This window comes from Pipra filicauda, unplaced genomic scaffold (genome assembly GCF_003945595.2).
Source record: "Pipra filicauda isolate LSUMZ 115617 unplaced genomic scaffold, ASM394559v2 scaffold139_size1960392_pilon, whole genome shotgun sequence".
NCBI lineage: Eukaryota > Metazoa > Chordata > Aves > Passeriformes > Pipridae > Pipra > Pipra filicauda.
In genome coordinates, this window is record NW_024103873.1 from 1147312 (window position 1) to 1173418 (window position 26107).

At 46.5% G+C, this 26107-nt stretch overlaps 1 long non-coding RNA gene across 1 annotated transcript; it reads right to left on the reverse strand.

Moving 5' to 3' along the window:
* Positions 1–351: 351 nt before the first annotated feature.
* On the reverse strand, positions 352–25321 carry LOC120322643. The gene is made up of 7 exons (XR_005562460.1): positions 25018–25321; positions 19021–19174; positions 11412–11579; positions 6103–6189; positions 5824–6018; positions 2282–2374; positions 352–924 (listed from the first exon to the last, which is right to left on the reverse strand). It is a non-coding gene; the product is annotated as an uncharacterized LOC120322643 (long non-coding RNA).
* Between the last annotated feature and the right edge of the window lie 786 nt (positions 25322–26107).

Sequence of the window (26107 nt, forward strand, 5' to 3'; positions counted from 1 at the left end):
GCAACAAGGGAGGCTTCCTGGCAGTGCTGAAGGAGTGGAGATTCATCAAAATGCAATTTGCAGCACCAAAAAAATATATCTGTAGTGGCATTTCATTGACTTTTATTCTTAAAATGTGAGAACAAGACTGAAGAAGCATTGCCTTACTCTGAATTCTGTGAAAATCCTGATCCTGACAGAAAATCAGAGACATCTTTAGCATTTGCCTCAGTGGTTGCATTACAGACAAAGCTAAAATAAGGAGCAAAGATTTATGTCACAGATATAAAATGAAATCAAATGAGAGCTTCGTATTAAGGCACACAGAGGTGGGCTTTTAATTAAATATTTTAAAAATTTAAATATGGTCCTAAAAGGAAATGTAAAGAACAGATTAAAATACCTAAGCACTGAAAAATATTAAAAAAAAATTAATTCCTTTTAAAGGTCATCAACTGGTCTAAAATATGTAGAATACGGAGCAACAAATTACAGCATAACCATCTTATCCAGGAGCTAATGATCTCACCCAGCTAAGGAGGTAAGCAAAGTAGTCTCTATCTTGCCTTGCGTCAGGTGAGCTGATGGAGCACAGGGCAGGGCTGGGAGGGCTGGGCAGGGCTCGTTACCCCTTGGAAGTACCTGCCTGGAAAGTGGAAATGCTCAGATCTCCATCCTCCTCCTTCTTTCCTTCCAACCATGTCCCTGCTCCCAACCACTAGGGAAGAGCAGAAGGTGCTGCACATTTAATGGTGGCTCTTCCAGAGCACCACATCCACGGGCTGGACGTCCTGTCCCCACAGCAGCCCTTGCTGGCACATGGGGTGAAGATCCACAGCCAACAAAAAGGGACTGTTGGAATTCTGGGCAGCTGAGAGACGATGTCAGAACTCCTGGGATGGAGGAAGTCACACAAATGTGTTCATTTGCATCGAGGAGGCTCAGCTGGAAAAGGAGAAAATAAGGTTCAAATCTACCTGGAGAGAAAGGAAAGCCGAGAAGCTCCTCATTGCCCAGAGAAGCTGTGGCTGCCCCAGCCCTGGGAGTGTCCAAGGCCAGGTTGGACGGGGCTTGGAGCACCCTGGGACAGTGGAAGGTGTCCCTGCCCAGGGCAGGGGGTGGGACTGCATGGGCTTTAAGGTCCCTTCCAACCCAAACCACTGTGGGATTCCATGCTCATAAACAGAACAAGGAACTACAGCAATGTTCTGATGACAAATTGAAAGAAAAACTCTGGCTGGGGGTGGTGGTGGAAGGAAATCACGTCTCACAACTCCAGGGCTGCACCAGGAGCTCCACTTTCGGGGTTACTATTTACTACATTTTAGGTAGTTCAGGCACTGAGGATAAATTTCTTCCCTTCAGAACATAAATCTGTCCAATGTGCCCAAATGCTCAGCAGGGTGGACGTGTGTGGCTGGGGCTGACCTTGAGCTGCACAAAAGTTTGTTAAAGAACTTCTCCTTTTGGAAAAACCACAATTTCAGGCTGACAAACGCTTCAAAACTGTCCATCAACTTCCACAAGTTGTCTTACTTCTTCAGTGCTTAAGCAACATTTCTTTCTCATCGAAATACTTTGTGTCAAATATTTCACGTTGAATGCTATTCTATGTTAAATATAGTAAATTACATAGCAACTAAAATGAAATGTGTAACATGGGGTCAAATTGGCTACTTTGTTGATTCTGGGATGAAATGACAATTTTTTATCATTTTTTGTTTAAACAAAGCTTTTTTTCCCCCTAGGCAATTTAGAATTGCCAGGGAATAAAATAAATATATTACCCACAGACAGGTACCATATAAGTAATATATAATGGAGTTATAATAGAACACTGAAACTCCACTATGTTCCACTCCTTTGTCAGAGGCAGAACCACCTGGTTAGGGCAGCACTTGTATATCTCAGTGATATCTAATTCACAGAGCAAACCCACCAGCAGTGCAGTCAAAGCCAGCTGTAGACAAACAAGATAATCAAATTCTGTCAGAAAACAGGTTATTCACATAACTGAAATAAAATGAAGAAATGGGAAAAGAGACAATGTGTCTAATATTCATAATTCATAATAAAATTATTGTTAATTCAATCACAGTATAACTCCTTTGTGATTTGAAGCATGGCATGAAAAAGCAACCTGGGCTAGTGGAAGGTGCCCCTGCCTGTGTCAGGGGTGGAACTGGGTGAGCTTTAAGGTCCCTTCCAACCCAAATCACTCCATGATTCTATGAAAATGGGGGGTCAGATCTCTCTCACATGGTACATTGTGACGCGTCAGTGGGACCGAGCAATCTCTCACCTCAGGGTTTTAAGGAAAATACCCCAATTGCAGGATTCTTGTGAAAGATTCAGCTTCCCCAGCTCTTCCCTACACTGTGGCTTGATGTTGCATCTGTAACAGAACAGCAAAACATTGTCCTGTAAGCGGAAAACCAGAACTTATTCCAGAATCAGTGAGGTTGGAAAAGCCCTCCCAGCCCATGGATCCCCCCTGTGCCCCATCCCCACCCTGTCCCCCAGCCCAGAGCACTGAGTGCCACAGCCAGGGCTGGGGACTCCATCACCTCCCTGGGCCCTTCCAGTGCTGGACAACCCTTTCCAGGAAGAAATTCCTCCTGATGTCCAACCTGGCCCTCCCCTGGCACAGCTTGAGGCTGTGTCCCCTTGTCCCCTACGGCCTGGGGGAAGGGGCTGATCCCCAGACAGGCTGGATGCAGCCTCAGAACTGCAGTTCATGGGGACTAACAAAGTGTGACTGCCCATCCCCAGGACCCCAGTGCTGCCCCAGCCCAGTCTGGCCTCAGCCATGGGCACCCTCGCTCCGGGCTTGGCTCGGGAAGAGCTGGGTTGTACCCGGAGCAATCAGTGCCCTGGCACCACCTGCCCCATTCTGACAGGTTGGGCATTTCCACAACATCTTTACCACCAAATTCCCCAGAAGTGCTTTGTGACCTCCACTCTCCATGTCTGCAGGTCATGGGGACGGTGAAGGGCACTGAGGGTTTGCAGAGCCACACGAGGGGCACCTTTGCTGTCTGTGCCACAAACCCCTGCTCCAGAGCCTGGGAAGAACACACATATTGTTCCCACGAGTGCCAGGAAGGCAGTACCAGTGTGAGGCTCCGTGAGGAAGGGGAAGCAGGCTGGGGTTGGGAACCCACCTCCACAGCCAAGCTCCTCCAGCCTCTGCAGGGCTGGGGACCCACAGGCACCAGGGCTGGCACCAGTTCAGCTCTGCTGGGACCCAGCTCAGCTTGGATGAGCTCTTCCCAAACGTAGAGCTTGGGTGACCATTCGCAGGCACAACTCTCTCCTGGGTGAGTCATTTCCAGCACCCAACCCGTAGAGATGTGGCCACGCTCAAGGCAGGGAAGCTGTTTACTGTTGGGAGCATCCTGGGGGTGACGTCAGCCATTCCCATTCCCCCGCCCAGTGCTCCCAGTTGCCGTGGGCTGGGCTGCCTGACTAACACCCTCCCTCTGGAGGGAGCCGGAGTGGGGAGGGACCCCGGCAGTGACTCACTCGGCAGTGACAAAGTGCTGCCTTTGCTCTCCCCCCGTGTCACGGAGCATCACTCAGAGAGGGGGCACCACTCTGCTCCCCCTCCAGCGAGATCTGTGGGGGTAAAGACAGGAAAACATGCTCCTGTCACAGTTTAAAATTAAATATATGTGAATTTTATGAAAAGCACCAGATGATCTCTCACAGGGATGAGGAGATATTAATGCAGACAGTGACACCTCCAGTTTTTGTGCTGCCTGGAGAAGGCACCAGCAGAGCTGGCAGCCTGGCCTTGGGGTACCTGCTTTCCTCTTGTCCTGGTTCTGTCAGAGCGTGGGAAGGGCAGGTGACACATCAGAAACACGATGAGCACCAAAAAACCCCAGACAGGCCAAATCCTGGCCTAGCTTTGAAGCCAAGCTGGCAAAGCATCCTGGGAGAGAACAGAAGCACTGGGACATTTTGAGACATTCTCATTTTACAGGAATTTAAAAGTCTGTGAAAGGCCCATTGATGCATTTTAAACAGCTTTTACTTTCTAGTATTTATTTAAAGTAGTCATTCTTCAGTATTTTACAGGGATGTTCAGCCCCTCGACTGAAACTAGATCAGCAATTATAAAATGCAAAGGGCAACACTGCTCAAGTAAGAAACCTCAGACACAGAAAGGTCTGAGCTTCTCTAAACCTCATTTGTAAGCAGGGGCAAAATGGAGGAGTAAATGGAAGAACCTGATAGCTTCATGTCAGAGGATACATGAACCGTGACACAGCAATGTCAGCCAAAGGAAAATGAGCTGTTAAAACACCTGGAGTGGAACAACACATGGGTTCTAAAGTGGCAGATTAAAAAAAAACCCTGATAATGGGTCATGAATGATGAAATTTATGCCTTGTTTCTGCTGTGCACTGGGACTTCCACTTTAAAATCTCCAGTCAGAGCAGATCAGATTGCCTCCAAATGAAAGTGTCAGGGTAAAACCCAGCAAGTGCAGTTCAACAGCTCTGTAAAAACATTGGCAGCGAGGGAAACAAGAAAATCATTCTGATTTTCCTTGTAGCCCCTGCACCTGAAGAAACATCCCTTGAACAGAGGCACTCCAGCAGCATAAATGTGATAAAAACCCAGGCTCTGTAGCAAGGGGGTGTAAGGAAGCTTTAAGTACCTCCCAAAAGACTTTAAATAAGATTTTTTTTTTGAACTAAAACATGATTCAGCTTTTCCAATACGGTATAAAACTAAAAGCTGAAAAAAAGGTGAGGGTTTTTTTATTGACCTTCAGGAGAAAAAATATTCTTGATGGCTGGTGGCCGCCTGGGCTGCAGAGAGCAGGCAGTTCCAGCTCGCGTGATTATCGAGCAAACTGCTTTTCCAACCATTTTTTTTCCTCCTGCTTCGAGCAACGCCTCAGCACAACTTAACAGTTTCCAATTCAGCAACTAAAAAAAAAACCTCAAAGGTCTTTATTTTTCCAGGGTGAGAAGGGCAAGAGACAAACCAGCAGCATTTCTGCTGTCGGGGCTCCACAAGGTTTGTCTGGCACAGGACGTGTCTCGTCACAGCCTGGGCGCCCACGGTGGCATTTCCCAGGGCTGCTGGGAGGGAGGTGGCAAACTGCACTGCCTGTAAATAACACCGGGAAAAGACTGTGGGGAGGAGGAAAACTAATTTTCCTTCTGACCCTGAATGAGCTGCCTCAAAAAAAAAAAAAAAAAAAATACAGTCTTGGGTTAATTATTTGTCGGGAGATGGAGGCAGGCGGGGAGTGGATCACACCAGTTGTAACCCTGGAGCGGCTCCTCTTCCCTCAAAGTTTAATACAGCTTTTTGGAACTCTTATCAATTGAAACAAGAGATCTTCCTCGGATCATAAACTCTGAGGGGAATCAGTAAATCCTGCTATTTTATTATCCTGACCTTTAGACCACAATCTGTCTTTTTGCTCTTCAGTTTATATATCAGAAAATACCATGATGTATTGGAGCATGAATGCTCCCATTGCAGAGCTGGGCCTCCCCACCACCACGGGCAGACCTTAAACCATTTACTCACTGATCTGGAAGTTACATTTTCATTGAGTGACTGATTGAAGGAATGGATGAAAAGAAAAAAAAAACCCTCATTTATAAACCACTTTTAGTTGGTGCCAGCACTCAAAATTCTGTTATTTGCTTACATCGTCTGCTGCTAAAGTCATATTTTCTCTGTTAAGTCTGTGTTTTGAAAATTCCTTGGCATTTTAATTGGCTTGATATTTCAATCCTCTGTCTAAAAAGAGACTTGCTTAAAAAACACAACCTGATTTCTCTGATTTCTCAGAGCCTCTTAAATGCTGCTCACCTGCTGCAGGAGTTTGCAGTGCACTGGCTGCAGTTGTTGCCAGAAGTTCTACATTTGAAACAGGCTGGAAACTCCAGTCCCCTCGAACAGCAGTGGACCAGGAACACTCTGCCTGTGGGCGACTGACTCACAATTAGAGACTCCAGACTGAGCTTTTCATTTCTTCTTCTCAACCAAAGAGCTACAAAGAAAGAGCTAAGGAAAAAAAACCCAGCTACAACTGGCTGGAGATGTGCAGAGCTGGAAGTAAGGATTTCTTGTGGGAGCTCAAAATTGTACCTTTGGTCTCCAGTTCCTCCTTTTCCACCGTCCTTCCCACAGTTTGGATTGGAAGATGGGGATTGTTCTCCCTGGAAACTGGGCTACCTGGAGAGCAATGAGGAAGCACCACATGATGTTTAGGTTGGAAAAGCCCTCTGAGATCATTGAGTCCAACTGTTCCCTCAGCATTGCCCTGCCCACCACTACCCCCTGTCCCCAAGGGCCACATCCATGGGGCTTTTAAATCCCTCAGGGATGGGGACTACACCCTGCCAGGGCTGGACACAGAATCAGAACCTCCTGAGTTGGAAGGGACCCACAAGGATTGAGTTCAACTCCTGGCTGTGTCCAGGACAACCCCCAAAATCCCCCCCTGTGTGTGCTGGTGCTGCATGCCACACATGTGTCACCTACTACATGGAACTGCTCCGCCCAAGGGCAATGCTTGCAAGGAACAGTTATTTCCATTTAATTTAATGGAAGTCCCGACAATGTTTGTCTCCTGTTCTGCTCACTCTGCCTGTGCCTTGCACCACACTCACACACCCCTTCAGACTGGGAAAACTGGAGGGACATTTGGGGTTAGATCCCACTGCAAAGTGTTCTCCAGCCTGGTTTGCTGCAGGAAACAGGTTCCTGCAGCCTGACACCGAGAGCCAATTCTGGTGCTCCCTGCAGCACTCAGAGCTCCCTCCAGGCACCGTTACCTGAGGGCTGGGATTAGGGGACCTCCCCCCTCAAAAGGCAGCTCCCTGCAGCAAAGGCTCCTCTTTCCAGCTCCCAAGAATTTAGATAGATTCCAAATTTCTGCTGCATTTCAGCCATTTCACATTATGTAACCAGCAGTGTGCATTTTTATTTTCTCCCAGTACCTTATGCAGGTTGGAACTATTAGGATCTGCCAAAGCTTATCCGTTTTCAGATGTTTCAGGAGAAAATGAGGAAGGCTGGGAGTTTTTTTGTACCAGTAAATAACAGTTTGCTTGCTTTAGTAAGTTAGAGGTTAATGGCTCTGCATGAGAAAACAAGGATAATGGCCAGTTCTAAGCAAGATTCAGTTTTGAGTTGCTTGAAAACTGAAAAGAAGGTCAGCACGCCCAGCCAGGTTCCTCTGCGCTTCTGTTTTATTTAGCTTTGCAAATCAGAGCTCTCTTCATTTCCCTAGTCTCTGGTGAGAGAGCAAAAAAAAATGAAGTTGCAACACTGAAATTTTATGTTATTATGTTCCCCATCTTATTATCTAAATTGCTGTGCCATGAGCGAATTCAGACCAGAGGCCTCTATTGATCTACAGCTCTGGGACTGCAACTGGGTTTTTCAAGCCCTGGTGTGTTTACTTAGGGCTGGAATAATTTGGAAATCTGTTTACAAGCTGTCCAGTGTAATTGAGGAGGATTTTTCTTGTGCCTTTGAGGTCACACGCTTACAAAGGTGAAACTTGCTGCAGCAGCTATTTTACAAGAACCAAGGACAGAGAACACTTACTCGGAGACTGGGGACCAGTAAGGGGGGATCCCCAGAGAACTCTAAAGACCTAAGAAATAATGTAGATGATGCACTGAGAACAGGGCGAGTCAGGAGAGGAGAACCTGGGAAAAGTGTTAATGAAATTTGAACAAATGGCATATTTTTGAAAACATTTCCAATCCCCACAGTCGCCCTCATGGTTTTTTGCCATCGATCCCACCCGGGAGCAGGGTCAGGTCGCTGCCACCACCTTGTCTTTCATATGAGAGACCTGAGCCACAAATACCACTGAAGGATGAAAACTGAGTCTCTGTTCTCCATAGATTTAATAGGTGGGAATTTCAGGCCTGAGTTGGAGCATTTCAAACCCTTCCACAAGCATTTTCTCCACGGAGCCGTGCGGCGGCGAAGGCGGAGGGGTCAGGTACAAAGCGTGGGCCAATTAACAAGATATCATTCCATAAGTACATTAGTAATAAAGGAAGGCTGAAAAAGGAGCGGGAAAGCCATTAACCAAGGAAGCTGAGTGTTTAATAAGCTTTCCTTGCTTCAATCTTCATGAAAAAGGCTAACTAAGAGCAGATGGTCGGCACAATAATGCTGTTAACAAAGAGGGAAGTTTATAATCTCCTGCAAAGGGAATGGGGAGAGTGCCTGGCTAATTTAGATGTTTGCAAATTGGTTATGCTGATGAGCTTTATCTTTGCATACTTAAGGGACTGCCTGAATCAATATCAGAATTTTAACTATTATTGGGGAAGGATGAAGAGGGCAAGATGGGGGGGAAAATAACCATGTCTTTAGACTCACAGAATGGTTTGGGTGGAGAGGAACCTTAAAGATCATTCCATTCCACCCCCTGCCGTGGGCAGGGACACCTTCCACTAGCCCAGGTTGCTCCAAGCCCCGTCCAACCTGCCCAGGGATGGGGTAGCCACAGCTTCCCTGGGCAACCTGTGCCAGGGCCTCCCCACTCTCACAGGGAAGGATTTTTTCCTGGTCTCTAATCTAACCCTACTCTCCATCAATTTGAAGCCATTCCCCCTTGTCCTGTCACTCCAGGCCCTTGTAAATTGTCTCTCTGCAGAAGAAGGAAAGGATATTTTACATCCCAGCTCACAAACCATCCATTCCCAGAAAAATACTCAAACTCCCCATAAAAGCAACAAGATCCTGAAGGTGTGGGCAGCAGCAAACAGCACTGGCTGGGCTGCACCATCCCAATTGCATTTCTTCCCTCAGGACACCAAAGGTTCACAGCCATGTTGATGGCTTATCAACATGGCATTTGGGGACATCCACACAGCCTACAAAGGTTGCTGGGAGACCATTCCTTTCCAGAAAATGGTTTTGTTAAAATGAAAAGATGAATCAAGTTTCTGAGAGACCTGCCTTGAACTCACATTATTAATTTCTTCATTAACGACTCGCACGACGAAGGAGGGCCACGCTTGTTAAATCGGCTGCTGGCACTGGGAGGGGAAGGATGAGATTAAAATTCAGAAGGGGCTTGACATTGCAGAAATAATCTTGAAAGAAAGCTTGTTATTCAAGAGAAACAACACAGATCCCACACCTGGGCTGAAAGAATCAGTCATGTGGTTCCAGGCTGGGGATAACTGGGGAAGGGAGCTGGGAATGGGCCAATGTTCTGGGGTGGTCAATGGAAATGTGACCATCAAGATATTGGAAATAATCCTTCTGCTGGGTTCAGTCCCAGTGAGACTTAATCAGAGAAATATAATCTGGTTTATTACTGTAAGTTAGTGTAGCTGTGAACTAAATGGAGGGAATCAAAGGACAAGGAAGGAGATCAGAGACCCTGAAAACATCACCAAGGGATGAAAGAAAGTTGGGGAATTGAGCCTTAAACCAAATAGAGATTGAGGAGACAGCTCAGAAACTCAAAATATGTTCAAGGTAACAGTAAGGACAAAGGAATGAGCTGTTCTTCAGGGGTTTGCCCCATCAGACATGACCTGGGTGAGGAAGATGAAGGGGAAATACAAGGAGTTAACCCCATGGGCAGGGCTCTGTCAGCTGGCACTGCTCTGGGCACAGGGACCAGCTGCCCCCACCACCAACTGCTCTTCCTGGTGAGCTCTGGTGAACCTGCCCAGGTCCTGACACCGACCCCTCAGCAGCCCTGCAAACCATTTACCAAAAACAGCTCTGAAAGGGAAATGAAAAATTTAGGAAGGTCAATTAAATTGTTCATGGATATTTAATAATAGAGAAGATGAGAAAAAATAACCAAATAAATTACTTGCTCTGAATTATCCCCCCATTTTACCTGCAGTTCATTACTGACTCAGATTAATGAACGCTGAGAAGATATTACTCTCCTATGAATACTCAGCCTTTGCTACCTGATTGCAATTTTTGGAATGAAAAATGCAGTGTATCAATTCTTGATGAATTTTTTAATAGAGTCAAATGCCAAATGCCCTCTAGTAGCAGACCTATCATTTAAAGTAGCAGACCTACCATTCACGCTGGTGAATCAGGCTGTGAAGTTCCCATAGTTCCCCAAGCTTCCTGCTGCAAACCCAGGACCCCAAACAATGGATAACACGGGGAATTATCTGGGGAACTGGGCTGGGCAGGGAACTGCCTGCACCCCCCAAGAGCTCCCCACCCTTCACTGCTGCTGTTATAAATAGTGATAACTGTGAGAGACTAACCCTCCCCTCGGGGTCCTGTGGGCTCGTTTTATTCATTTTCACCTTCAGCAAAGGAGTGTTTGCCAGGCAAAACGCTTTTGTACTTAGCAAAAAATAAAACCTGTGAATCACCAGGGAAGCTGAGAGGGAAAGGTCACCAACTGGCTTCTCTGGAGCAGCAGACATTTATTTTATCGTTGTAGGACCTGAGCTCCTTCATGTGATCATCCAGATTTTAATAGACACGACTTGCTGAAGGTGAGAATCTTGTGTTTCTTCGGGGAGGAGCAGAGGGGAGGTGACAAACAGCACAGTGTTCAGTGCCAGCACTGATTTACTCACCCAGCCACTGCTAAATGAGCTTGTTCCCTTTGCTCAGCTCGGGAAGTGGACCAAGACAGAAACCCTGGGATGAGTGACTGTGGAGCAGCACATCCTGGGGACACTCCTCAGCCCAGCACAGGTGAGTTGGTCTGTCACCAGTGAGGTTCAGCCCTTCTCAGGTGAGATGAACCCCTGCCTGGAGGGTCAGGTGGGACATCAGGAAGAATTTCTTCATAGGAAGGATGGTCAGGCATTGGAAGGGGCTGCCCTGGTGGAGTCCTCATCCCTGGAGATGTCCAAGGAACAAGTGCATGTGGCACTCAGTGCTCTGGGCTGGGGGACAAGGGTTGCCCTCGATGATCTTGGAGATCTTTCCCAACCCAAATGATTGTGATCCTGCAAGTCAGACCCCTCAGCTCTGGCACGGAGAACCCCTGCCTCAGGCAGCACTTTCCTCACTAAATGCCTCCAGCTGAGCACAGAGAGCCTCAGAAGGTCCTGGGAGGTTTGCAGCTCCCCCAGAGCAGGAGTGCAGGAAAGCAGAACTCCCAGAACTCCCAGCCCTCGGTGCAGGGTCATGGCAGGTGACGGCAACACCTCCCTGTCACCCAAGTTTTATGGGAAAGTGACCTTTGCAATGCATGTTGTTCATCTGTTGACTTGGAATACAGGTGACTGGTTCCCTCGGTTCCTTGGGAACCCCCCTCTGCTCCATAAATCCAGCGGGCGCGTTCCCGGCTCAGCACCAGCCACCCCCTGGGAACCCCGTCCTTCAGCTCAGGTGAGGCTGCTGGGAGTAACAGCCCTCAGGAGCTACATCAGGAGCAACATTTCCTCCTTCAGAGCATTATAAAGACAGATAAAATGACTTACACCAAGCCAGCCTTGTCCTCAGGATGGTTTCCGCCCAGACTTCCCGGCTGGAATGGGTTGTACAGGACAGCCCGTCCTGCAGCTCCAGGGCTGCAAACTCCTCCACAAAGCCTCAGGAACTCAGTGGCCTTGGACCACACAGTCCCAGCTTGCTCTGATGGGTTGGTCCTGGAAAAAGATTTAAAGGAAAACCTGCATTTACCACTCCTGTTTCCCCCCCAACACCTGGATTGCCTTTGAATTCTGCAGAGCTGGATTGTTCTGCCCTCTGAGGTTTTTAACAGCTTCCACTTGGAGGTGAAATGCTGAGTTAAATGGCAAAGCCACTAGGTTCAAAGGCATTTTAAACTCATGACAATCATTTTAGACCCTTATCAGCCATTGTAGATTTATAGCATATTCCTAGATAATTACATGTAGAAACATCCACAGCTTCCATGTGTGTAAATACACACACACTGTCTACTGAGCCATTCTGTACCTAAATCACTGCAATAAATATACTGTGAATGTCTTTCTTACTTACTCTGCTGCATAAGGCATTTGTTCACACAGGATTTTTCCCTACTTTTCTACCTTTTACATTAATCCTCTCCCTAATCAAAGGAATTCCTTAGAGCTCATCTCATACAGGTTTGGCATCAGGACCAATTCCACAAAAATACCTTCACTTGCTACTTTATATTCTCCAATCTGTAGATTAATAACAAGGAGTCAGACTCCTTTCCCTGTTCTTATTTTATTTTACCCTTTTATTTGTTCTTATTTTATTTATCTTTATTCTTATTTTATCATTCTTTACCCTTATTTTTCCTACTAATATTTCTACTGCATAAGGTCCCTCCTTTTCTCCCACCACTCCAGATGCTCAGAAGATCCTGTCAGGTGCTGCGACACATCCCGATTTTCCCAATTTCTCTGCAAAAGGGGATGTAGGCAAGTGGACAAAAGTGCAGGACAGCGAGGCAGAGCCTGGGGGACTGGCCAAGCTGCCTGCAAAAGGCTGCAGGGAACTGGGATTTGGAAATTAAGTGGGAATGTGAAGAAAACTCCCAGCTGGCCGAAGCAGGGCAGACCTTGGGCCAAGCTTGTTCCTCCTCGCCCTGCTCAGCCCAGGACTCAGCTGAAATCACTTCAGTGGTTTTAATCCCAGATTTATGGGGGTTTATGCTCAGTGTAGACTGTTCTCTCCTCAGCCAAACCCTCTTGCCCTCAGACTTGGATTTTCCAGTCACTGCTGCAGTGCCTTTCCTACGGGTGAGGGCTTGGCTGGCAGATCTGCAGCTTTCAGAACCACTCGAACCTTTTCTGTGCTAAACATGTGTCACAGCAGCTCCTTGGTCTGCTCGGTAAGATTTTTTGGATGTAACTGCTCCTGGTTACCCATTTCTCCCTCTCCCAGGCCAAGCTGTGATGTCACAGGCTGGAAGTCACTGGTCCCTCATCCCCCCTTGTGCAGCCATCTCACATTGGCCAGTATTTCATTGCTTCCCTCTGCACAGAAACCAGCATAACCTGCTGACATTTGGCTCTCAGTCCTCTTTTTTGGACAAAACCACAAGTTCCTTTCATTTTTGTCCAGGATTACTTCTTTTACCGAGAAGTGAACTCCTATCAACCAGAAGGGACCTCTCATTCGCTTCATTCTCCTGTGCTGAGGTCTTTCTATCCAACTCTTTAGTTTGTTCCTCTTCCTCCATCACTCACTCTTTGTATAGAATTCAGTCCCAAAACATGATTTTTTCATATGCCCACTGATTAACAAACCCCCCTGCACACCAGCAGTGCTTATGATGTGTCTGATGCCCAGATTTCTCCACCTACTGCTTTCCTGGCCAGATGCTGCTGCAAACAGTTCCTGACGTCCAAGTTCTCTCCTTTGCTTTAGGACAGCCCTTTCCTTTGACCAACTCCACCTTACAAAGTTTTTCACTATTTCATCTCTTACCTTTCTCTCCCACTGTCAAATCTCTCTGATTTTCTCTGTAAAATCTCCCTGATTTTCTCCCTGTAAGATCTCCTCGATTTTACAGAAACCAAAATAGCTGCAGAAGGCTCAGCATTTCTGTGGGTATCACATGCACCTCACTTTCTGGAAAAAAATAGGCCAAGCTGAGAGCTGGGGTGGGTGATTTGGGGGTGCACAGGCACCTCGGGGACACGGAGAGCGCCGGGGTCGGATGCCTCGTTAGGGAGCGGAGGCGGGAGCAGCAAATCTCACACCTCGGAGCGACTCAAAAAGGAAACGGGGCCATTTCCTGTAGCAACTCATATTAGTGCACAGCCAGATTGGGCCTGAGCAGGCACAAATTGCCAAAATGGGAAAATTACCTGCAGGTTCCTTAATGGCTGGGCCGAGGCAGAGATTGCTCTGCCCGCTCCTCCCGGCTCTGCCCCGCGCTCCCGGCGGCTCCAAGGAATTAGAGCTGATAAATGACTTGTTTTCCTCACGCTGGTGTTCAGGTGGCACTGGAGTAGGAGAGTGGAGAATTACAGCCCGGGTGCTGCTGCTATTATTATGATTTGGCAGTAATTCCTCTAACTTTCCTCCCTGGAGGAAGACACAACTAGCTGGGCTGCTGCTCCCAAGGTCATCCCACCAGAAAATACTGGCTATTTGCTTCGATTAGTCCCAATTATCAAGGTACAGAAAACCAAATAATAGTCAATTTATGGTATTTCGTGGCTTGCCTTAAATGCAGGGCTGGAACACTCGTCCCAAAGCACAAGTAACTACAAGATAAAGTCTCCATGAGACCTGCTGGCCCCAGGAGGAGGATGGGGGTCCCCACTGTGCCCCACTCCCCAGCCAGGCTTGGGGGAGGCTCCAGCCCTTCCATTTTTCCATCCTTTCTGTAAAAAAGGGAAACTCAACATACTGAGGATTAATCCCTAATACAGTTACCACTCTTTGGGCCTCTTTAATAGTCCAGAGAAGGTGTGAAATAAGTAATTTTCCACAGTTTTCCAGGTACAATACTCACAGTCCCAAGAGCTGCTGCTGCATTCCCATGCCACTGCTTCCCTTTCCACTGCATGATTTAATGATTTAAATGCCTTCTGACTCACCTGGTAACACCACATCAGTCCCCCCTGCCTGGCCATGCAGCAGCAGCCAGCTGGGTTTTGGTTTAAAAGATGAGGGTTCTTTCATTCCAAAGGACAAGCAGATGATTAGGAAGTGTAGATAATTTACCTCATAACCTCCATAACATCCCACCTGTCTGTGAGCACAGGTATCAGGGTGGGGTCTCACAGGAACCCACACCCACACAGATGATAAACTACCATAAGGACATTTTCCATTCTGGCACTGAAAATATTTTTACAAGATAAACAATAAAAATAGGCTTTTAGCCCCATTTGTCTTCTCTATGTTTAGACATTTTCAATTTTTTTCCCCCAATTTGTTCTTTTTTTTTCATTTTCTTCTTTTTTTTCTTCTGCACAAAACACTTAGAAACCCCTGCAGGTTCTGGTGAGTTTTCCTGGCCATTTGCACGTCTTGTGTTTAGAAGGAGGAATTTTGAGTTGTTACAAAACTAGGAAGATTAGACTGGTTTTCAGTCATTCCTGCCCTCCAAATAGTTCTCAATTGGCTTTATAACTACCACAGCATTCCCCCCATTCCCACACTGCTCCTGCTGGCAGCATCAGCTGCTTTGCAGTGGCAAAATTGAGTTTCAGCTGCTCCCACAACACATAATGGACTAGAAAAGGTAAAACACCGTGAATGGCAGTGGGAGTTGGAGGGAAATCTAAGGAAGGGAACATTTAGATTATCCTAGGCAAGAAGAGTGTCTAAATAGCAAGATTGATTTGCCAGCCCAAGAATTTACCACGGGAAATGGAAAAGAGCCCAGACACTCAGCAAACTGAAAATGTAGCAGGAAAGGGAAACTTCAGAGGGAATGACCGTGAGTTGGAGCTGATGAGCTTTGATTCAATGTTTTTTAAAATTTCTTGGCTTGTTTATTCTTGCCTTAATTGCTCAATGGAAAAGTGCAATCTTGGAGGGATTCCTAAAGGGATTTTTCTCCGTTACTGAAATTATCCACTGTCTAAAGAAAGTGATAGATATGAATTACAGCTCTTGGTATTAAACTACCCAAACAAATTATTAGCATATAAAAACTGATCTGATCTATTCAGATGCGTTCCTGTGAAATATGGCCCTTAGCACAGTGCACCTATCCGGGATCATAAAACTTGTCAAAGGTACCAAAAGTTTATTGCCTTGGAAGATTCATGCAGCAACCCTGGAACACTTGATTTAGGCCTGAGCAGCCGTTTGTAATTCCTGCAGGCACACGAGGGTTCAGATTTATTTAAATAGAGACAAAATAATTTAAGAAGACAAAGCAGCCTTTTCCCCTAATCAGATGAGATAGAAATTATTTCAAGGCACTCTAAGGAACAAATTTGTCATTTTTCTTCCTCTAATTGTGTGCTACAATAAATCCTTCCACGTGAATTAATTTCTTAAACACAACAGTTATTTACTAACACAACAAAACAACACTCCCTAGGATAATGTACAAGCAAGAAGTGTGTTACACCCCAGTGGTGTAATGCCAATTATTTGTTAACTGCCTGGGCCATAGGAAGTTGTCCAAGTGGATGATGCCCCTGTGGCCCCACACACTTTGCTGGCTGTTCCTGCTCTGTCCCCCCACCAGGCCCCCCCAGCTCTCAGAAGAGTTATTGCTTTCCCCAGAGCAGGGACAGCCTGGGACTGTTTAAAAAAACCCAATTTCTTTCGCTGATGTCACTCTGATTGAGTTTTTGTTGCATGAACGAGGGAAAAAATGACAATAGGGAAATTTCTTAATACAATAAAAATGTGAAGCTGAGAGAAACAGCAGCAAACAGAACAGGCTGTAGTAACAAATTGTCTGGCAACACAATTTCTGTGCAGCTTGAAATGTCACCACGGCTTCTCCCAACAGCCCCAGCTGGGAATTACCTGCCATTCCCATAACTTTGAACCAAGTCTCAGAGAAACCAAAATTCAAGCTGCTGTTCTTAAAATGGGTATTTTTCAAACACACCATTCCAGCTCTTCCTGGTTGCAAACACACTTCCAAAGAAAGCCAGCCCTGTGTTTTGTGGGGGACCTGCCCTGGAGTCCCTGCCTTTTCATTTTGTCCAGCCTTTCCCCCTCTCCCCTTTACTATTCATCTTTGATGGCAGTTCCTTAAGAAACTGTCAGTGTTCCTCTCTTTTTGCAGCTTAATCTCCATGTGTTTATCAGCTGCAATTGCAGCTTGGTCTCAGTAATTAATACACACGACACCTCCTTGTTAATGTGGGCAAGAAAAGTCATTTTCTCTGTCATAATTTCAAAACATTTGTTCAAATTGTAGCCACAAAGAATACACACATGTTAAGGCAGCAGGTGCCAAAACCCCACTGTGTGACTCAAGAGGAGCAAGCACCAGCTTGATCCAGCAATGAATTTGGGGGACAAACCAAAAATCTGCCACAGTAAAATCCAACATTTACTCTTTCCTAATGTATGATAAATAGTGCATTTTCCTGAATATCAAGAGAGTATCCCCTCTGCCTAATCTTTACTGGAGAGGGTTGAGGCCCTGGCACAGGTTGCCCAGAGAAGCTGTGGCTGCCCCATCCCTGGAAGTGTCCAAGGCCAGGTTGGACAGGGCTTGGAGCAACCTGGGCTAGTGGAAGGTGTCCCTGCTCATGGCAGGGGTGTTGAAATTAGGTGATCTTTAAGGTCCCTTCCAACCCAAACCATTCCATAATTCTCTGTCCTTTAGGAACACAGGAGTGGGGCTCCCTGGATCTCCTGATGGCTGTAGGTGCAGGGTCCAAGTGCTTAAGGAACCCCATGGTTGTGTAAGACACTCCACCGAACAACAGCCTCCCCAATGCCCACTTTGCTCACCCTTGCAACAACCACAAAGTGACCCAAAGGACTGATATTTCACAGAATGCAAGTCAAAAGGAAGATGATAGAGGCTTTAGAGCAAATTAATGGACAATTAATATAAACTAGAACGTGAAGGAGGCAATAAGACCTAAATAAATCACAGCTTAAACCTACTCCTGACATTGTCCATGTAGCACCAGGCCACATTTCCCACTGAGAATAAGGTCAACGTTAAAGCCCCTGTAAGAAACGCCAAATAAAGGGATCTTTATCATCTGGTTCTCAACACAAACTGCAGCCCAGCCACTCTGGCACACGCAGCCACCAGCTCTCACCTCCTGGGTCACGTCATGTTTTCCACCCTTTTAGGTAAAGCCTTGGGATTATTGATCCCTCGGCTCCGTGCCGGGGCCGTGGATGGGCTGGAGATGGATGGCTCTGTTCCCAGCCTGCTCCTGGGGGACAGGAGGAACCCAGCAAATTGGGCAATGTGAAGGATTTTTCTAAATGGCTGTCAAGGCGCTTCCAGAGTGCAAGTAATGAAGTCCCTTCTCTCTATTTGTTTTGTGTTCAACCTGAACGGTGGTGAACCCAAGCCTGGAAGCACCTAAAAACCCACCGTTTGTGTGTGTGAGGCATTGATTGAATTCTCATCAGAACAGAACAAAACTTAACAGGGGAGGGGGAAGGGGATGTTTAACCTGGAGAAAAGGAGGCTTGGGGGGCATTTTCTCACTTACTCAATTCCCTACCAGGAGCTGGAGCCAGGCAGGGGCCAATCTCTTCTTCCAGGTGACAAGTGACAGGACCAGAGGAAATGGCCTCAAGTTGTGCCAGGGGAGGTTTAAGTTGCATATTAGGAATAATTTCTTCCAGGAAAGGGCTGTCCAGCCCTGACACAGCTGCCCAGGGCAGTGGTGGAGTCCCCATCCCTGAGGGAATTTAAAACCCACGTGGATGTGGCCCCTGGGGACATGGGTTAGGGGTGGCTGTGGCAGTGCTGGGGGAATAATTGGACCTGGTGACCTCAAAGGTCTTTTCTAACCTAAACAATTCCATGACACTGTGATTTATACCACTAATGCCAGTTATGAATTGTTTCCAGGAAGGGGGAAGGAGCTCCAGTTTCCTGAGGGAAGCAGAGGGTATCTCACCACTGCTCTGCCACAGGGACTGATCCTCCCCAGAGCAAGGAGCTGCCTTTGTGCCCTCATGGACAGTGTGACACTGCTGTGGCTGGAGAACCCGGAGTCATTGACTCCTCCTTAATGGTGCAGACTCCTCTCTCTTCTCTCAGTGTACCAGAAGAGCTCCCAGCAACCCACCACTCCTGCTTGGAGCACACAGTGCCAGGCTCCAGCGCCACCAGTTCACTTGGAGAGCCAGGATGGCTCGCCAGGAGCAGCAGGAATTGTGCCAGGAGCACCCACTGCTCTCTGCACAGGAATGCTGAGGGAACACCCTCACCACTCCCCCCCCATTCCCTGGACTTCCTGGAAAAATGTCACCTCTAACAAAACAGCCCAAGGAAACAACAAACCGAGCTCCTGATCCTTCCCACTGCCAGGGAACGAGGCTGCTTCCCTCCCCTCCCCAGCACTGCACCGAGCACTGGGACTCTGGGGAAGATTGCCTGGCATCATTTCTGTCAGCAGGCAGATAACTCCCTGCTCTGAGGCAGAGAAAGCCCCTGGGCTGGCACGAGGCAGGACGTACCTGGGTGCAGGGCTGGTTCTCTCCGTGTGCCGCCGGCAACGAGCTCCGGAACACGATGTGTTGTGAATGTGTTGTGACAGCTCTCACAAACTTTTACCTCAAGGAGCTTGTGAGAAAATGGCTGTCTGCTTCTGTACAGCACAAAACATGTTACCTGAGAAGATAAATTCAATTAGACCATGAAATGGGCATCGTTTCAATAGTACAAACAGATTTCCAGCGTTATCGCTTTTCACTCTTTTTTTTTTTTATAGCATCTCTTTTTGGTGGCCTTCCTTCATGTTTTGAGTACTCCTGAGGAAGAAACGTAGCCTGTTGTTCCCTAAATATTAAAGAGGGTAAAGACACAGGTCTAGGGAGGGGGATTGTGCAGGCTGGAGGCTACAATCATGTTATATGAGGCAGAAATGCAGAGCAGCTGCAGCAAACAGAGTAACAGCAGGAGAGAGCAAAGCCTGGTGGGTGCTCCCACTGTCCATGGCTGAGGGGGAGATCACAGGTGTCAAATCTAAACCTAAAAACTTGCACTTCCACCTGCAATTGATGGAAATTAAGTGGGGATGTTGTTCAGCCTGGAGAAGAGAAGGCTCCAGGGAGAGCTTAGAGCCACTTGCAGGGCCTAAAGGGGCTCCAGGAGAGCTGGAGAGGGACTGGGGATAAGGGATGGAAGGACAGGACAAGGGGGAATGGCTTCCACTGCCAGAGCCATGCAACAGTCCAATGATCCTCCCCAGGCAGGAGGTGTTTAATGTGTTCACCATGAAAAGAACATTTCTGGGTGGTTTTGGGGTCCACAGCACCGGAAAGAGAGAGATCATACATGGAGGATGGGGGATTGTGGCTGAGCCATCCCCAGGTTCATGTCTCTCCTGCCTCAGGGACAGACTGCAGGCAGCAACTGCTCCACAAACAGCAATCTGGCTGTGTCACACTACACTGGCTACTCCCACTGAGGATACACGAGTTTTGTTTTCAATTCCACTTGTAACGAGATACAGTCGAGGCTGCTACCGAGCACAAAATCTATTTAAAGTATATTCCAAGGCTTCTCAATGAAGTTACATTATCTCAAGTTAACATTCCTTTAAAAAGCTCATAATTCACTCTTAACCCATCTAGTCTTAAGTGCTATAAGGAAATCCACAGTCTATTTCTCGCTATTTGAGAGTCAAATCAAGCCCCAGAACTCTCTGTGCAACCCATTTTTCAATAAATAGGGTTTTCATGCTACACTAACACCCAGCAGGGTCAGAAAAAATAGCCCTCATTTATTTTACCAGGGGAAAAGGGCTCAGGCTGAAACTCAGCCCAGCTCCATCATCATTATCTGCATTTAGCAAATGTCTGTGAGACGTTCTGGGAGCTCTTTGCTCAGGGAACACCGGGGTGGTTCCTCTCCCTGGTGGCTGTGCAGCCCCCTCACCGCAGCGCCGGGCTCCCAGCACGGGCTCTGCCACTCCAGGAGGCTCTGTCCTTCATTACCTCACTAATATCTCCGTGGAAGCTCTCCTGCAACACTCCTGGCTTCTCTGAAAGGGAGAGAGAAGAGACACTGCACATCTGAGCTCGGAGAGGAGCGAGACCCCTGTGGGCTCGGGAATAGCAAAGGATGGAAAACAATCCAAGAAGGGGATGCTCCCAGTGCCACGGAGCCAATCACTCTAACCACCACAAGTGGCTACGAAAGTGTTTTCCTGACAGCTGTTTCAATCTCTGGTTGCTAAGAAGGGGTGTGCTGGCTCCCGGGGTGCTCCACCAGCTGCACCCCCACGGTGTCCGGGGGGACACCGACAGAACTCAGCCCTGAGAGGAGGATGAGCAGTGTCAGCACAGACCCCAGCCAGGCCTGAGCAGGACACCCAACAGCTTCAGGCACTCCCCTGACTGGGGAAACAAACCATTTCACTCCCTCTTTAAAGAAAATGAACGAAACCTGGCTCTCCATATTCCACAAAATATATATATATGTAGTCAGACACAAAATAAACAGCTCCCAGGAGTGCTGTGGATCTTTTTCTGGATTTTTCATCCATTCAAGAAGTATTAGTTGACCCCAAATTTTAAAAGTCACGTCAAAATAACTGGCAAGGTATTTACTATCCATCAGAACTAATTGCCTCTGTGGGAGCTGTTTCACAGGTCCCAGAATTCTTGGCCTCACCCAGCAGCAGCTGAGCACACGGACAAGCAGCACCTCATTTTCTTCTCATCTGACCCCCAGACTTGGTAATTTTCTCTTTTAGACCATTTTACGAAGACGAGGGAAGATGATGAGTAGGGTAAAGAAGAATAGGTAACAGGAGATAATAGTAAAAAGAGTCAGAAAAGAGGTGATATGTAATTTACCACAAACAGCAGCAGCACAAGGACTTCAGGCATTACAGGGACAAAGCAGGAACAGAATCTACATTCTCAGCATGGACATCTTCTCGCATTTTGTGTCCTTTCTTTTAACTTCTCTCAGAATATGTTTTTTAGGGATGCATTTCAGTAAAGGGAAAATATCTTCTTTCATACAAGCACAGGATGTTCCTTTGGGTAAAGTGATATTGTCAGGCCATTGATGCAACAGTGCAGCAGTTTTTGGCACTGCCAGAGGTGTGGGGGAATGAGACAGGCAGAAATAAAAGTGCTTAAAAAGTTAGCTTGTCTGAATTAAAAGTTGTATATGATGTGCTGTACTTTGACATGTACATGAAATTATAGCAGCAAAGACTAATTCTTGTTGGTTCCTCTGCTGTCACCTACAGAGTCTGACATGTGATTATGTGAATTTACTTGAAATTGGTACTGCACCATTTTGTATTCCTAGGGACCAGGAAAAGGGCTGATAATTGGACTGCTCATTTCAGAGGAAATTTTTACTCAGTGCTGTAATTTTCAACATCTTCAACCAGCTCTGACCCTCCACATGTGCTGGGGGTAACCTCAGATTTATCCAGAGGCTCTTTCCATCACCAAATTATTCCCAGTCCTGTGGGGATTTCGGAGAGTTTGTATATTTGTTTTGAAAAGTAAAAGAAATTAAATCATTTTGGTGACAAAATAAATGCAGATCTTTAAAGAAATCATTTTTAAAAAATAATTACACCATCAGAAAGGTTTTCAGAGTAGCAGAACAGGCATTTAAAGGAGCTTCTTGGAGTGACTTTCCAGTAGATCTGTCCACTCCAAACCATCCATGGAGCTCACAGAGCCTCTTGGTTTGAGTACATTGAGACCAGCAGCACAACTAAACCTGGAGGTGTTTAAAAAACCCAGGGAAATGGCCCTTTTCAAGGTGGAGGGAATGAAACCTGAGGCTAAAGAAACCTCCCCAATGTTACGCACACAACAGCTCAGTGTGAATAAATGTGAATATTCTGCTGCTGCACTCACTCCCAGTCTCCAAGGACACCTTGCATGGCCATTCCTCTCACTCTGAATAGCTGAGCAGCAAATTAAAATACTTTCATTAGGCTCCTTTTGTTTGAATGGGAACAATTGTGTTGCTCTCCCAAGGCCTGCAGCTGAGGAACAATATTCCAGAGCCAGCACAGAGATGATTTCCCACTCTCGTGCAACACGAGCATTTCCAGCTTGTCCAAATATTTCTCCAATTTCCTTGTTAATCATGCAAAGTAAAAAAAATTTCAGAATATTTCGTTGGTAAATTCATGTAAACTGACTGGGAAAGGAGAGATAAGGGGAGGTGGGGAGAGGGAGCAACAGGATATTCTTGAGGGATTTCTGAGAAGATAATCTGAACCCTGGCAGGGGCAGAGATCCTGCCCCTCTGCCCCCTAGGGTGAGACCCCCCTGCAGAGCTGCTCCAGCCCTGGGGAACAGCACAGGAGGGACATGGAGCTGCTGGAGAGAGTCCAGAGGAGGCACCAGGATGATCAGAGGGCTGGAGCAGCTCTGCTGGGAGGAAAGGCTGGGAGAGCTGGGAATGCTCAGCTTGGAGAGGAGAAGATTTGGGGTGACCTCAATGTGGCCTTCCAGGACCTGAAGAGGTTGCAAGGAACATGGAGAGAGAGTGTTTACAAGAGCCTGGAGTGACAGGATGGGTGGGATAATGGGGAGAAATCCTTCCCTGGGAGGGTAGGGAGGCCCTGGCACAGGTTGCCCAGAGAAGCTGTGGCTGCCCCATCCCTGGAAGTGTCCAAGGCCAGGTTGGACGGGGCTTGGAGCACCCTGGGCTAGTGGAAGGTGTCCCTGCCCATGGCAGGGGGTTGGAAATAAATGATCTTTAAGGTCCCTTCCAACCCAAACATTCTGTAATTTTGCTGATCCCCCACCCCAGTCTCCCAAAAGAACAGGACATTTCTGGAACATGAAAACAAGTGACAGCCAAGCCTGTCCCAGCCCTACAATATCTGCAGTGTTCTGTAGGTATTTACAGCAGACTTGCAGGGAGGTGGACTTTCAAAATTCAGATTCATACTGTTTGAAGTTTTTGTTCAGGTTTTAGCTGCACAACTTCAAGCCTCATTAAATTATAAAATACAGTTTCTCAAATAATTCAGCTGATAAATGCAGAGATGCTTCTGTGTTCCCTTGAAAAAAAAAATCTTCCACATGACTACAAGTTTGGGATGTAAAAAAATCCAAAAAAACACCTCCTAGAGAAAGCCAGCAGGCTCCTCTTTTAACACATGAAAAATTATCACAATGAAATTCCTTTGTAAAAGGTTCTTCTGAGTTTGTTTCACCAGCTTTATTACCTACACAACTGGGATACTTTTATTTTTCCTGAAGTAGAAGCAAGTATCTAAATGAGGGGGAAATGGATGATATACAGCCTGCAAGTGGTTATGAAAAATAAGGGGCCAAAATTTATCTGTATCATTACGATCCAATGAGGCTCATGTGCTATAAACAGATACTGTAATGGAATAAATAAGAATGGCACCAATGATCATAATCCTTATTCTTTATGGTCGAGCCCAGAAATCAGGATTAAGGATCTCATTTTTTTTGGCACTGTAAGAAATAGAGCAGAGGAGACACTTGGTGAGCTGTGCATCCCCTGGGTAAGGGACAGGGGGAAGAGCAGGGAGAGGCAAAGGGTGGGAGACTGGGACAGGGAAAGAGCAGGGAACAGAGGTTGGAGCTTGTCCTGTCCCTGAAAAGGGCCAGCAGGATGAGCTGCAGAGTGGAGAGATTTCCAAAGGGATGCAAAGGGCACCAGCAGCTCACCAACACGATGGGAAGTCTCTGTCTGTGCATGAGGAGGGTGTGAGGCACAAAGGGAGGGAGGGAGGCAGGCACTGAGGGGAGGGAAGGTCTGGCAGAGCAAGACAGGGGATGGAGAGAAGGTTCTTCCAGCATTTCTGGGGGGAAAGGGGCTTCTGGATGGACAGGGATGTCTGATTCCAGCAACAGATTTACTGCACTTGAAAGGGAAGGAAATACAGATGGTCTGGATGAGGATCAAAAGAGCCTGGAAAAATCCCTGTGGGGCAGAGCTGGGGGCAGGAGAGGGGGAATGGCAGGAACAGCAGCTGGGGGGGTGCAGGAGTTACCTGGGGCAGTGCAGCTGCAGGGAAGTCCAGGAAGAGATCAGAGCTCCCATGGAATGGCCAGGCTGGAGGGAGACAGCAAAGCAGCCAGATTTATGCTGGCATTTGTGGGAAGGAAAAGGCTGTGATATAAATCCAGACCTCATTATGTGCCAGAGAATCCACACAGGAAAAAGTGCTTCTCGTTCCTGCCCTATTAATGGATCTGCTTTAATCAACAGCCATTCAAAGGTGAGGAGCCCATTCTTTCACACGTTGCTCATATGTCATAATTCATTCCCACACTCAAATTGAGATAGCAAATAAGAACAATTTCAGGATAAGCTGTCTCACTGAAAGGCAATGTACAATAATTCTTAAATACAGGTCAGCTTTAAATGAATTATGGCTCTTTTTTTTATCGTACAGACGTGCCTCTGAGAAGGGACCAGCTGCTGGTGGTGAATATTTGGATAAACTGCATTACCTGGGAATGCCTGGGATGAGCCCTCACCTCTCAAATCCTGGCCAGCAGCACCACCAGCTTCACCTTAGGAAGATATTTGCTCGTGGTGCAGCTCGTGGGCAGAGGATGTAGAGATGGAAGATGTCCCTGCCCATGGTAGGGGGTGGGAATGAGACAATCTTTAATGTTCCTTCCAACCCAAATACTCTGTGATTCCATGATTCCATGTGCTGCTCACTGAGCCTCCTCTGCTCACCACACATTTGACCTCAGGGAACAAGTTGCTGTGAAAAACAGGCCTAGTAAGAGAGAACATTTATTTTCTGGCATAAATATAATAATACAGTGAAATCTGGCTCATAAGCCCAGGGCTTCTGTATTCCACATTCTGTATATTATATATTTAAATTCATGGAAATGTTTACTTTGATACTTATATTTCATGGGCTATAAAACAATAATAACCAACTCCAAATTAGTCATTTCCTTTCAGATAATAAAGTCACAATGAGAAAAAATTTGTAGGTTCCATTTGTTCCAACCAGTGTTTGAAACGACATGAAAATCTCTTCAGCAGCCATTAGAGCCTAATTGCCTTGGAAAGCTGCAAGAGAATTACCACAGCTTTGTGGGGCTGTTTGTTTTGCTGAAGGAGAGTTAATTTTATTCAGAATTATTAACTATTTCAGTCTCCTTATTCTTACAAAACAAAGAAGTGAACTGGGATGTTCTGTTCAGTATTACAGAATCATTAGGGCTGGAAAAGACGTCCAGGATCACCAAGTCCAGCCCTGACCATCAAATTCTATCAAAACATTTTTCTGCAAAATAAATCCTACAGTTCCTTTCTCCTGAACCTGACAGAGAGCAGCTCAGATCTGCTAAAATACCTTGCCTTAAGTACATTGCCAGTATGTATGTGTGGTAAATTGAATATCCATATGCAGTTTTATAATCCCAGTTTAGTGTTAAGATCATGCATTTCCTTCTGTAAACACAAAAGGCACTTACAATATAATTAGTAATGGTGTTTTTCACCAATATATATTGGTATAATTATTTGGCATTTTTAAAAAATCACTATATTTTATCCAATAAATAAGAGACTGTATTTAATTATTTGATCGCTATATTTTAT